This window comes from Pyrgilauda ruficollis, unplaced genomic scaffold, assembly GCF_017590135.1.
Source record: "Pyrgilauda ruficollis isolate IOZ18807 unplaced genomic scaffold, ASM1759013v1 scaffold2, whole genome shotgun sequence".
NCBI classification, from domain to species: Eukaryota; Metazoa; Chordata; class Aves; order Passeriformes; family Passeridae; genus Pyrgilauda; species Pyrgilauda ruficollis.
The window spans coordinates 30,556,169-30,570,127 of record NW_024519206.1 but is presented as its reverse complement, the minus strand read 5'-3'; the positions used below and the strand labels follow the sequence as shown (position 1 = coordinate 30,570,127).

Genomic DNA, 13,959 nt, shown 5'->3' with positions numbered 1-13,959 from the left:
CAGACAGATCCAGCTTGTTAACTTGTGCACAGAGCCGTGCAAGACGGAGAGTGCAAAAGGGCGAGGGAAGTGATGGAACCTGCCACACTGCACATGCAGCATCTGGAGTCAGACCTTTAACTTCATCTGGGGAGTAGCTACTGATTTATTCATCCACCCTTGGAAAAAGGAAAAGTTATACTGGATGCTCACAAAATAGTTGGATATGAATCAAATTCCCTTCCAAATATGAGTCAGGACAAGAGGAATTTCAGAGAACAGCTGACTGCAATCCATATTTTTGTCTTCAGAATATGTGTGGGAAAGATTTTAAGGAATAAATATTTCTGCGTTTAATACTTTGAATATGATTTACTGAATCTTCAGTCCTTCAATAGCTCCTGTTAGGGAAGGCAGAGCTGTGGCAGAAAAACACTGAACAGCTTCACAGGAAGCCACACCAGGTCAGACACTTGATTCCCAGAAACCTGGGCTGTTCACTGTTCCCTGCTCATTCCCTCTCTAAGGCTAAAACATGCCAGACTAGACAGATTTGGCGGAACTCCAGCGCTGTTTCCTACAGCAAAGCTACCTTTAGAGATATGGGGACAAGCTTTCCTTTATGGAGCTACAGCACAGGGCTTTGTCCAGCAAGGTGCGATTGTCCAAGAGCTGGACAAAAGCACAGACCACACCTTTTTGTTGATGGGTGAAATTTTTCAAAATGTTGTGTGCTTTATGTGTGCTCAATAGATGATATCTTTACAGGATCATTGCCTTCAAAAAGATCTCTGAAAATTCAGCATCTGCTTTATAGCATTTTCAAGACACATCCTCACTAGCAGCTTTCAAACAGGGCTGCTGACAACATACACTATTTCCTCAGAAAATGGTAATCTTCAAGTACCTGTTGTGGGGTTTGTTGATTAAACACTAGATTACCAAAAGCTCACTACAATGAAATTTCACACATGTGGCATATGTGAGACACACAGGCCGGCTGTGATCCATTTCTGTTTGTTTATTTATGTTTTATTTTCCCATCAGATGCTACTCAGCTCTGTGGTGGTGAGAATAGGAAGAAGAATGATGGATACCACTTTTGTACAATATTATTCCTAGGGACCTCTGCTTAACATAGAAAAAGCCCCTGCTAAGTGTTACCTCCAACCTATCCATGATTTTTGCAGTTTGTATGATACCAGCACAAACAAAGCAGAAGACAGAGCTCCCAGGTTTCACAAGCAGTCCAGGGACTGACTCACTGTATCACTGTGGCTAAAACTATAAAATTTGGGTGTCTCAATGCACACACGCAAAAATAAGTGACTAAACACTTCCTGGTTCCTACTTTGCTGGAAGATATCGATATTTAATGGCTGCAAAGTGCTCTAACAGCCTAAGATGTAATTTTACTCAGGCATGCAATTGCCCATGTGCAGTACACATGCTAAGAGCACGACAGTGTGTTTCAGACAAAAACAATAAAATATTTTGTAGTCTGGCACAGGGCATGTTGTAGGACCAGCAGAATAATTATAGCAGCTGCAGTTGGCACTTATTAGAAAATTAAAGAAGCTGTTAACAGGTCATTAATAATCTGTGACTACCTGCCTTAATAGTATTCAGTCAACAGGCACGAAGGTGAGGGGGTGGAGGAAACACTCACACCTTCCTCTAAGTGACTGTAGTAGACCAATACCCTCATTTATCATCACTTTGTAATCTGCTTGTTTACTTCCTTCCTGGCGTCTCTTCCCACTGGCTCTTCTCACACTGCTGACTCTCACACCAAAGGACAGCAAGGCTCTTGGCCAGGGAAGCCACCTGCAATAGCCAGTCCCAGGGGAAAGCCAGCCCACTCTGCAGTGTCTCAGCCTGGTAGCTGTCTCCCTGCTCTCAGAGCTGCCTGTAAACACCTCTCCTGAGTGTATTGTCCTACTTTTCAAGACTATTCTGTATATAAGGTATCCCTGTCGACATACAGCACATTAGGATTTGTTCTCTTGTGTCTTGGTCCTTGCCTCCCTTGTGTAGGCAGATGGCTGGAAGAGGAGGGAAAAGCAACTTGTCCCCTGCTTCTTCAGACAAATACACACTCTCCAGAGCAGACAGATGCCCTAAAGTCAGATTGAGGGCATCAATTCGTCTTTTGGGTTCAGCTGTAGAGTACAAAACATTTGCTGGCTCTGGTCTAATGCTTTTTGACATCATCAGGCCCCCTTCAGTGAACCACTGCCTTGTAACCAACTTGACAGCAAGTATTGTTCTACATTTATTAATACTGTACATGTTATCTTCAAACTGACAGGTTCCAAGGCCAGGCATCAGCTGGGCTCAGCTCTGACTTAGAAAAAAAAAAAAAAATCAGACAATAGCACAGATCTCCTCCTGCTAATAAGTAAATAAATAAATAATAACATGCCTTCACCATGTTGCTGCCACATGGCTTTATCCTTTCAATCTCAATTTTGCAGTAATTTTTTCTTTTGCTTGAAGTCTTAAAATATGAAGTACCTGCTTCCCTGCACCCTCCTCCTCTTGGCTTCTTTAGGAAAAGACTTCTGGGTTTTTTTCCCTGAGTCTTCTTTTAATTTATTCCTTCCTTTCTCATTTGGATGCAAACCTATATTGCAGAAACTTGAGTCTACATAAAAGTTAATCAACTTCAGGAACTGTTTCTCTTCTCTTCTTTTCTCCTTTCTGTTTTTTGGTTTGTTTGTTTGGGTTTTGGTTTTTTTTTTTTTTTTGTTTTGTTTTGTTTTGTTTTGTTTTGTTTTGTTTTGTTTTGTTTTGTTTTGTTTTGTTTTGTTTTGTTTTGTTTTGTTTTGTTTTGTTTTGTTTTGTTTTGTTTTGTTTTGTTTTGTTTTGGTTTGGGTTTTTCTGTTTTGTTTTGTTTGTTTGTTTGTTTTTAACTAAAGCCACTATAATTTTCTATTATTTTTAAAATGTTCAGCTTAATGGGTTATGTTTACTTAGTCAGTAAGCTGATGATGCCCATGACAGGACAAGAAGTGTTTGGTTAGCAGCAGGGATAAAAAAAAATCAATAACTCCAAGCATTTGGCAGCTTTGTGGGCAGGAAATAATTTGTATTCTCTGGTTTAAATCAATGACCTTCTTTTCTTTGCTGTTCCAACAGGAAATTATAAACTCTGCGAACATTATTTGCATAGTGCCTTCTGCAATACACTTGTATATGCCTGGGAAAACAGTCTGTTAACCCTAGCAGTGCTCCTCTGAGCTCCCTGTGAAAGAAACCCAGGTACTTTAGCACAGAGCTTTTCAGCAGGCACTTGTATTCATTAGAAGCAGAAATAGTCTAGAGAAATATGTAAAAAGAGTTCCTCCTCCACTTCCAACAGCACCACCCTGTTTGATAACAGCATTGTCTACTGCAAGTAGTATGAAAAAATGCCTTCTTTGGTATTTTTGGCAATTTTAACTTGGCAAGATGTTGTATTTTCAGACAGAAACTTGCTAGTTCTACGTTAAAGTTGCATTTGCACCTCTGGACCTTGCTTGTCAGGGTTACCTTAATGTGCAAGTATGATTTGAAAGTGCTGCATTTTTGCTTGAATTCAGCATTACAAAATTCATGGTTTTGAAAGTTTCAGCCTCCTTGGTGCTGTCCTTTTGCAATGTTCACTAAAGAAGAAAAACAAATAGCTCCCTTGTCTTGCCATGCTTATGGGAAGCTGCACTAGGAAGGTGATCAAGAATAGAATCCAGTGTTTAACCTGGTACTGAACTTGCCTTCCAACTTTTTCAACTGCCCTACCCTGCATTAAGTCCAGTTCAGATATTTTTTTAACAGGTAGGAGAGCTGGCATGCAAGAAGACAAGCTAGTCACAGGAGATGGAGGAGGTGTGTGACCCTTTTTACTGTGTGAACAGTGTGAACACAGCGCAGCCCCAAAGTCTAGGATTCTTGCCTAGGGCCAGAGCTAAGTGTTGCAGCACCAGCACCTGGCACTATGTAGCTCCTGGACTTAAGCACTCCTTGATGTGCTTTGCTTCATCTTGCACAGGAGAATGATATGGTAAATCAGTCTGGAAAATGTGATTATAGTCCCAGAAACTACCAAGGTCTCAGTTGTCTGCACTGAAATCAAATGTCATAAAATTCAGGCATCCAGATTTCTCTGCTTTGCTTTTGTACATGGCGAGTCCTTTCACAGTAGTTCTTAACGTTCCTCCTGTGCTCCCAAAGCCCCTGGCACAAAGCTGTAGTCATCAGGTGACACTTGATGTATATTTATTTGTTACATCACAGTTCCCTCTCTGAAACAAAAAGGATGGGAATGTTTCTCAGAGTGACTGAAATGGAAGTAATATGCAATTCTTGCTCTCCTGCTTTGTTTCTATGAATTTGGCAGATGCAAAGTTGCCCATAAGCATTCCATTCCTTCCCACTGCAAACTCTATGCACTTATTGGGGTCTCTTCCAGATCTCCTGGCTGCTGGAACACCCTTTGCATTTCTGAAATTTGGTGCTCCTTACTGAAGGCAGCCAACCAAGAAAATGAGCTGCCTCCCCTTCTCCCTGACAAGAGACCAAAGCAGCATCATGTGTCACAGCAGGGCTGAGGTCAGAAGGGATCTCTGGAGGTCACTTTGTCCAGTATCCCTGCTCAAACGTGGTTGCCTACAGGTGGTTGTCTAGGATGATGTTCAGACAGCTTTTGAGTATCTCCAAGGATGGAGACTCCACAACCTCCCTGGGCAACCTGTGCCAGCTCCTTGTCAACCTCCTAGTGAAAAACCATTCCCTGCTGTTCAGACTGCATCTCTGCACAGCTTGTGCCCATCACCTCAGGTCCCATCCTTGGGCACTGCTGGACAGAACCTGGCTCCATCTTCTTCACATATTGACATACACTGATGAGATCATGTTTGCACCTCCTCTACCCTGAATAATTCCAGAAATTCCAGAAATAAATCACAGGATAAATTGGGTAGGTATTGCTCAATTTACTTTCTTCTATTAAGATGGTCATAAACAAATTTTCCTTTCTCTTCCTGTTGTTTTCCCACTTTCCTTTTTTAACTTATGCATACATCTTCTAAATGTCATGCTGTCACCTTTTTCCATTGAATACCATGTACCTGGAATCTTTTTATATCACAACAAGAAATGTTTAATCTGGAAAGGCATGCAAATAGAATAGCTCATGTGAGAAATATGAACTGGTTTGGTTAGTTTTAGGCTTTGGACTGATTTATGGCTGATTTATGCCTCCATGTGAATAAAACATAATCAGAAACTGTGGAGTGATACCACTGTATATACAAAGAGGAGAACTGCTCCTGTTACTCCTGGGAATGTATAGGCCATAGTCTAATTTTTAGAGGTTGTGAAAGGTGTGCTAAGTGACTAATTCATTTCGCTAATATCTGACAAGCCACTTTCATAATGGGAAAAATTACCTTCCTAGATAATTTGGTTTTTAACAACTTATCACAGTTGTTATTCTCCTACGGGTGCATATTTTCCACTATGCAAAAAACTGGCATGGAATAAAAATGTCGATAAACTAAAAACCTGCATTTATCTTTAAAACAGAAGTTTGTGGGTTGTTGGTTTTTTAATATGTGTAAAGTATGGTCTTTGATATTTTTGCTCAGAAGATAACCATGTGTTTCATGTGGCTTCTGTTTACAAAAAGGAAAATGTATTTTCTGGGGAAAATAAACTAGATTACACTGCAAGAAAAGGAGGTTTAATGTTTCAATATTCAAGAATGCTCAGATGGAAATTCAGGTCCATACCCCTTTACTGAATTTAGGACATGGATTTTTCAGTTGTGTCTGTCCTTAAATATACTGTTGTATTCATACTGAATTGCATGGGATTTGCTGTAGAAGTAAAAAGCAAGATTTTCTCTCTTTTGAGTCTAAAACCAGATAATGACTTTGCTGACTTCAGTAGAATAATTCTTTATTAATACCACTATAAGCAGGAGCAAAGTCAGATTAGGAATGTATTCCGAAGTGACAGTGCTCAGATGCATATTTAATCTTTGTTAAATGAAGCATTTGCAATAAAACGCACTATTCACTGCTCTTACTGTTCTCCTGGTAAATGCATTGTGAAACTGTTTTGTGGTAGCTGTCTCTAATCTTTTTTAATTTAGTAGTGAGGACTCTCAGTATCCAAAATGTTACTCTCCTCACGTGATGCCTCTTCAGTGTAAACCCAGTCCCATCTCCAAAATGGCAGAATTGGCTGACAGACCTACAGTTTACCAGTTTGGCTCCTCTGCCCGAATGTGGCACAGATGAGGGGCAATACTTCCTTTGCTGTCTTGGATATCTGGATCCATTAGACACACCCTCAAGTGTCTTATTTGTTCTTTTCCATTTATGTTGGCCATTCCTTTCTAACAGACCATTCTCCTCCACCCAAGACAAGCAGCTAGGGGAGCAAATGATTGAAAAGGCTTGGAAACACCTATAAGCATGGGATTTTCCCCTGGGCATGTTTTGTCTGAGTTGCTTTATGATGCAGAGGTCTTACTGGAAGAAAGAACTGGCCCTACAAGGTCTGGATACTTTGCTGAGATGAATAGTGGTTAGCATACATAATTTCCAGTACTGCTGGGGAAAGTAAGACGAAATCAGCCAATCATTTTGAGCTTATGCAACAAGCTGCACTCCTCTGACTGTGTTTTTTTTCCAGAATCTGCTTGTTAACTATGATGCAGTATGTGCCATTTGTGCTTCAGGGGACTAAGAGTCTAAGCCAGTTTATTGGTGAAAGCAACAACTTTCTCATTAAAGGTTAATGGCAATGTTTTGATTAGTCCCAGGGTTCTGGGAGGGAATTAAGTCCTTCCTTCAATAACCAGCAGTTACAGACGCAGCAAGTGTTAATAACCTCATAGGAAGCAAACTAGGCAGGCATACATTCCATCACTCAGAAAATGGATCTCATGTAGCTTTTTGAGGGACTGTTCACACTTAAAACCAAAAAACTGTTTGATTTTTAATACAGAGATTTGGGCTGTTTGCAGCACCCAAAGCTGCAGTCCCATGATATTGTTTCCCATTTCTCTCAGACCTGATGTTTAATGTACTCCCTTCCTTACAATTTAAAGCTTAAAATGTCATCTGGTTGAGGAGTGGAGAGGTGAAGAAATGCAAACAGGAGTAGCAACTGTTCTCACACTTTTAGCAACTGTGCTCAAATGTCAAAAGAATAAACATAAGAAATCATGAAAGATTTAAATAGCTTCATATCTGACATGAGCTTTTAAAGCCCCAAATGGACTTTTATAGGGAAACAAGAGTATGTATGTGGGTTTTGTGGGAACGGAAAAGGGCTTCACATGCGAGTGTGGCATGAGAGTTTTTCAAATGTTGGCCTAAAGGCTAACTGGAGCCTGGATTTCATCTCTGTGCCATATGAGAGCAGCCAGCTGCTCTGCTCCTCCTACCCCATCACTGCTGCCATCAAGTCTTAGCTGGGGGAAACTTTCTGTTAAATTGAGCGCAGAAAATGACAAGGAAAATCCAAATTGAGGCTTTTGAATGGTTTTAGTTAGTGATACAGTAACCTTAAGAGATACTTTAGAGATACTGTATCCCAGTTGAAGGTATGGGTTTGGGGTTTTTTTAAAAGGTTACTTTTGAAAGGTCTCTTTAGCTACATAGTAACCTTTCTAGAGACTGTGTCTTTAGGAATAGCGGTTTTTACTTTGATCAGTAACAAGTATGATCTTTGCATTTTTTTTTTCCCTCAGTAAAAAAAAAAGGTAAACTGAATAAAACCACTTATTCTGTTGAGTAACCGGTCAGCTTAGACGTCTGCTGCACTTTGCATTTTAGGAAATAAACTGAAGCTGCACAAAGAAATCTAGAGCCTTTGTCATGGCCAAGAAGCATGTCTGTTTTTTGAAGTGGGTAGGGCTTTCGCAGTGGATCTACTGCAGTTTGCCAGCCTCAGCACTGCTGTAACTCAGTAAGCTCTTGACATGCAGTGCAACTTCAGCACAGCACTAGGGGGTACTAACAAGACATCATTTACTGTAGTTTTAGCACAACAGGGAGAGATCTGGCAATATTAGTGACCTCTGCACATCATTGCGCTCTAGTGATTTTTTTCCTGACTTCATTTCAAACAGTTGTACGATGGGCTGATAACCATATTTTATACTCAGTCATGCTTGATGCAGTCTTGACTTACCTTATTTGGATTGAAGGTCAGTATCTATGACTTGATTTTCAGGCAGCTGAGGAAGCAGGGAGTGCTACTTGTCCTGTAAAGCACTCAGTGTTAACAACAGGCCTTTTGGTGCCACTCCTCTAAAACTGTGGTTCAAGATTGCTATCACTCAGCCTCAAACTGGCTAGAAAGCCCTCCTGACAGCTCTTATCCAGACTCCACCTAAAACAAAAGGGAAAATGCAGGAGTGGATATGTATCAGAGGCAGGGGAAGAATATTCAAACATTCCTAAGGATTCAACATGGTCACTCAACCTCCCATTCCAAGACAGTCAGTCCTTCTGCCTTAGTTTCTTTACAACCAATTTGCAGTAAAGAGAGAAGCTGATTCATGATATTTTGACATGACAGCAGTGCCATCAAAAACACTAAGGATCTCCTGCAGCCTTCTCAAGCCTTATTCATAAAACCTTATGAAAATAACCACACACTCTTTTGCATGAAACCATGCCTGCTGGCTGCCTGAATGGTGCTAACAGTATTTGTAAAAGGCAGGTAGCAGACCATGTATGTCAGCCCTATAACTAAATATAATTTTCATAATAGACATTCTTCCTATACAGTTCTTCCTCTGTTTGTAATGATGAATAAATCCACAACAATCCATGAGCTGGGATTTCTTGTTTAGCAGTTTACTCAACTTTTATGGACTAACCTACCTGAAAATGGCACTCCTAATGACACTTTGTGTGTATCAGTCTTTGCACATGCAGTATTTTGCTCTATAATTACCACAAGGAACAAAATAGAGGAACCAGTGATTTTTAAGGTCTCAGTCTGCAACCAAGACCTTAAAATTTGTAAGCTGTGTAAGAAGTAGAGTAAGAACACCTGATATGCTCCAGATCTGGGCCTTTTGTAGTCTCCAAGGCTGACACAGAGCATAATTCCCTGCAGCCTTTCCCCTGCAGAGAAGATCTAGATGTTCTCCAATATCCAGCCACGTGCTGCCACAAAATTCTAATATTTTCATTATCTCTAAGGCCCTGTGTGTCTCTGTCAGGTTGGTTGTAACAGAGAGGGAGGTTCCCAAATTTTATGTATACAGCTGTGGATATGCGCAGAACACGTGTGTTGAGAACAGTCATTTATGCAGGAAACCTGGGTGAAATATGAGCAAGTCAGTCAATAAAAAGTTGGGCAATTCTCAAGACAGCAGTTAAAAGATTGATAAACATTAGCAAAAGTCTATGAATGGGACTGAGCACTTGCTACAGAACTGTGTACCATGGCATCCCAACAGCAGCCTCTTGAGTACTGCCAGCCTGCATGGGTTAATCTTAGAGTATCACCAAGAACAGCCTCAACAGAAACAAGGCTTTCATTCAGTGGTCACTCAACCTTAATTAAAAGGACACTTCTCAATTAAACTTCAATGACATCTTCTGAAAAGAAGTTTTACACCTACTATATTTCTTTTGGACAAAACAGTCTGCTCAGCTGTATTCCCAGCTGTACACTCTGTTTCTCCCAGCTTGCTGGCATCCACAGCTGTTTAGAAAGAAACTTTGTTATGTCAACTGCTAGGATTTTCTACAGTACATATTGCATCACCTTTCCTGAGAAACTTGTTTGAGCAGATCCCTTTTCTTACTTTCTTGTTTCATAATGTCCTTCACATTCCTCTTTCAATATTTGTTGTTCTCTCTGTGGAAGCTCAGTTGCTGGCATTTTAAGGAAAGGTTACATAGCAAAAAGGTCATTAATTGAGGTTTTTTTCTCCCTGCCCCATACTCCTGGAGAGAAGCTCTCTGTGTGTGGCACCTTTAGAGAAACTTTTCCCTTAAGAAAAATCTACAGCATTGACTGCCAGTTTCAGAACAAGAAAATAAATTTGGAGCATAAATTACCTTGGCCATTTTAATTCTAAAGGTGAAGAAATAAGGAGAAGGGCAAGCAAGAGACAAAACCAAATTATGCTGTGGTGCAAGTAAACAGTGAGATCCCTAAATTTCATCCTCATCCCTGATACTTGGGTGACTGTGCCTCTGATCAATTTGCTGTGCCTCTGCTTAATTCTTGTTGAGTCTTGGTCCTTATGAAACAGCCCTGGAAAGCAACAGTCATACATCTTTCAAAATGCCCTCAACATAAAGATATACCAATTGAATTTTGATCTGGAGACAGCTGAACATATTGGGGGCCTTCAATTCAGATCCAAAGCCTTCAAAGTAGGCAAGGTAAGAACAAAGTGTGTTAAGTCTGGGGACAGGATTTGGAATAAGCTGCAAATGAAGCATAGGAAAAAAGAAAAGATAGACATTTCTAACCTTAGGTGTATAAATTTCAGTGGCTTAATGCACATGCTCACTAGTGGGAATACATGCACACAGACATGTGAGCTGGCACGGGAGCTGGCTGCTTGCTGTTTATTGATGCAGGCTCTTGTACAGCCCCTCCTTGCAGCACGGGGTGTGTGCGGGGGACACACACAGCCTGGTGTAGAGCTTCAGCTCAGAAACATGGTAAGGATGCTTATTTTGGCTACTGCTAAGTGGCTGAACATGAAGTTGGGAGGTATCTTTTATACAAATGCAGCTCTTTCTTCTAAAAACAGTGGCTCCCACATGATCTTCTTGAATAGTTTGAGTTTTTCTATATAAACAATGGAGAAGGAAATCTGATTTCCAGTCTAGGAAAGGAAACACAGCTAAGTGAACACTGTTAGCAAGGGCAAGCATATTGTATCTGCGTGTTCGAGAACCCACTGAGTTGAACAAAATCTTTTCATCAGCTGCAATAGTCTTTATTATACTCCATTTGAATGACCTGTTTAGTATTAAACATCTTGAAAGACACACTGCTTTTAATACCAAAGCATTTTCCATTCCATTTGCTTCACTTTAGCAAAATGCTAAATGATCTGAATGATCTGTGTCATGTTTAATGTGAAGTGTAACTGAAGCACCCTGAATCCTGCAGAAATGCTTTGTGGACTTGTGTTTTTTAAGTGATCTCTGAAAAATCAACATTAAAAAACACTAGCAAGCTATTTTGAACAACCAAGCATAAATTTAGTACAAATAAGCCTTCATCTTTACTGGAAAACCTTTAAAGAGGTCATAAAAGCAAACAAACAAAAGAATTCAAAACCACTGTGCTTCAACAGCAAAATCGTCTAAAATTTAGCTTAATATTTTTAGGATCAAGAGCCTGGACAGATAACTAAAGCAAATGGATAATAAAATAGCCAAGCACTGGTATGCAGTTAATGTATCAGCATACTGATGATGGTATATAAACAATGCTAAAAGAACAGGAAAATTATTAAAGCAGAAGACAATACTTCATTTACTGTTCTGCTGGAATTCCTGCTCAGGAAGTCACTAATACACATTCTTTATGAATAGTAGAAGTGAGTACAGGCAGGAACTTGCCTGTTACCCAAATGAGTGTGACTAGTGCTGAATGAGTCTTTTACTAATCTTTTTTAGAGCCTGAACTTCACTTCCAGAAAAGTAAGATTACTTGCGAGGTTCCATTTTTCCACTTAAATGCAGAATCAGACACATAGGGTTCTTCCAAGAAGTCTTTGGGTTTTAGTTTCTTCTGAGCAAAAAGAATATCAGAGTAACAAAGCACAAAGAACCTGCTTTGTACCTGGTTAGCCAACCTCCCAGTATGTTGGTATGGGAATTTTATTCTCTTTTCTGGAAGAAAGGAAAGAAGAGGGGGGAAAAAACCCCAAAGAAAACTAGTCCAAAGCAGTATTCTGTTCTTGTTCCAGTTGATCTGTTCAGTATCTTGTCCCTGGCCTTTGCAAGACCATGAAAGACTTCTGCATATGAAAAACATCACCCTCCCATGGTACAGCGGGACCCCCCATACTCCTTTTTACAAAAATCACTCACAAGACTACAAGTGCTTTCCCACGTTTCCTGTCTTAGGAGTCTCAGGTGAAGAGACAGCTGCATCATGCCAACCTATTGGGAAACATTAGACATGAGGTGTGTCTTCCAAAAGGTCTGAATCAGGATTGCAGTGCCCAAATAAGATGCCTAAAGTAGGGAGGCGGTCTCAATCCAGACTACCCTTTCCCCTTCCTGGAATGCTGAAGTTGCTGATCTTCCCAACTTGCCTTTTCAGTTGCTAAGGATTTCTGTTAGAAAGAGGTGATACAGCAACTCAGTTTTTACAGCACCAAAAAATGCTGCAATGAGAGATTCAGCTAATGGTACTGAGGAGCACTTCTGTCACATACAGAAGCCCTGTGTAGGATGGGCTGCTGTCACAGGTACATCAGCTGGCTTAGTAACAGACTGAAAGCTATGGCTTCTACAGAGAAAAGGCAGATTCATGACAAACCAAGGGATGTGACATAGGAAGGGAACTTCTCCTTCCATTTTTACGCCTTCCTCCCTCCATATTTTATTCCTTGTCCTCCCACCCTATTGCAAAAATCCAAAATGGTCATGTTATAGCTACAGACCATGCCAAAGACTTGTCTCCTCTCTCTCTCTCTCTCTCTGTATGAGTTAATCATTCCCAGCAAGCTTTCTGGGTTGATGAGTCAGTAACACAAAGAAATGACAGATTAGATGTGATATTTATTTCACTCTGCTTTTTTTTTAAGCACAGCTGTCCCCCCCCACCTGAAAGAATGGAGGAAGCAGTAATCAAATGCACTGTAGCTGGGAGCTCTAAGGATAACACCCCCAAACTCTGCAGCTTTCCATAAAAGGCTTGCAGTTTTGATATTCTTTTTGCTGTATGTTACTCAGCAACACTGTTTTAGAAGTTGCAACATTCATCTTTAAACATTAATTACCAAGGCATGATTGCTTCAAAAATCCACTGCCCGAGGCCAGGGCCTAGGAAGTGGAAAATGTAATTTCAGAAAGCGATGAGAACAAATGCTGAGCCTTTTAATTGCAGGTTGGTACAGATGACTAACAGTAAAGCAAAGCTCATTTTGGACAAATTTGTTGTTTTGCACGTCAAATTCAAAACTTAGAAGCGAGTTGCCTGGGGTTTGTTCTTTCCCCCTATTCACTTTGTAAAAGTCAAGAAACAGACACATTTTTGAGGTAGAGGAAGTAGTTTTCTAAAAATTCAGTAAAAAATATTTACAAGAGAGAAAGAGAGAGCGGAAGCAAGGAAGAAAGAAAAGCAGGGAGAAAAGAAAGACTAAATGATGTAAGCAAAGTCAGGCAATAGTTGCAACAGCCATTGGACAATTGCTGTGCTCTTTTGGAGCTTCACTTCAGGGTGAAGGCTGCAGTGATTTTCAGCATCTGTCTCCATCTCCCTCAGTTCTGCTGAAATTTACCTGGAATCACCAACAGTCTAACAATGGATCAGGCCTGCTTCATCATGTGTGGCAACACAAGATTAAATGCTGCTGTGACTCAACATTGCCACATCAGATGTCCCAGCCTGATGCCAACAGAACCACTGCAATAGCAATGGCATCTTCATCTCCACCCTTCTGGCCTTGTTGCTGGCAGAATGGGGACAGCCCAGTGTGAGCACCTTTGCAGGGCATCAGAGGCACTTCTTTTCACACAGAGATAGAGAACTTGTTCATTCTAGCCCCACACTGCCACACCTGGGAAAACACATCTGATGGGAGATGTGACTCAAAGCTTGATGGGTCTGAGGCTGGTTTCCTGCATGACCATAGGACAGACCATACAAGCAGGCTCTGTGATGGTCCTAAAGTTGCATTTATGCACCAAAGTCTAGAGGCCAAAGAGACTAAAAATTGTGATACTCATTCTTTTCTAATGCTCATGTTCCCTGGAAAACTCCAGT

At 40.6% G+C, this 13,959-nt stretch overlaps 1 protein-coding gene across 6 annotated transcripts in view; it reads right to left on the bottom strand.

Annotated features, from left to right (window-relative positions):
- Positions 1-13,959, bottom strand: part of LOC121353154 (cytochrome c oxidase assembly factor 1 homolog) — a 52,176-nt gene that overhangs the window by 15,648 nt on the left and 22,569 nt on the right. For 5 of the 6 annotated variants that reach the window (XM_041466747.1, XM_041466751.1, XM_041466748.1 and 2 more), the window contains one exon: positions 8,167-8,367. The exons of the other annotated variant lie outside the window; for it this stretch is intronic. The gene's annotated coding sequence lies outside the window, so the exon portion shown is untranslated. The remainder of the gene's footprint in view (positions 1-8,166; positions 8,368-13,959) is intronic. 6 annotated transcript variants of the gene reach the window in all.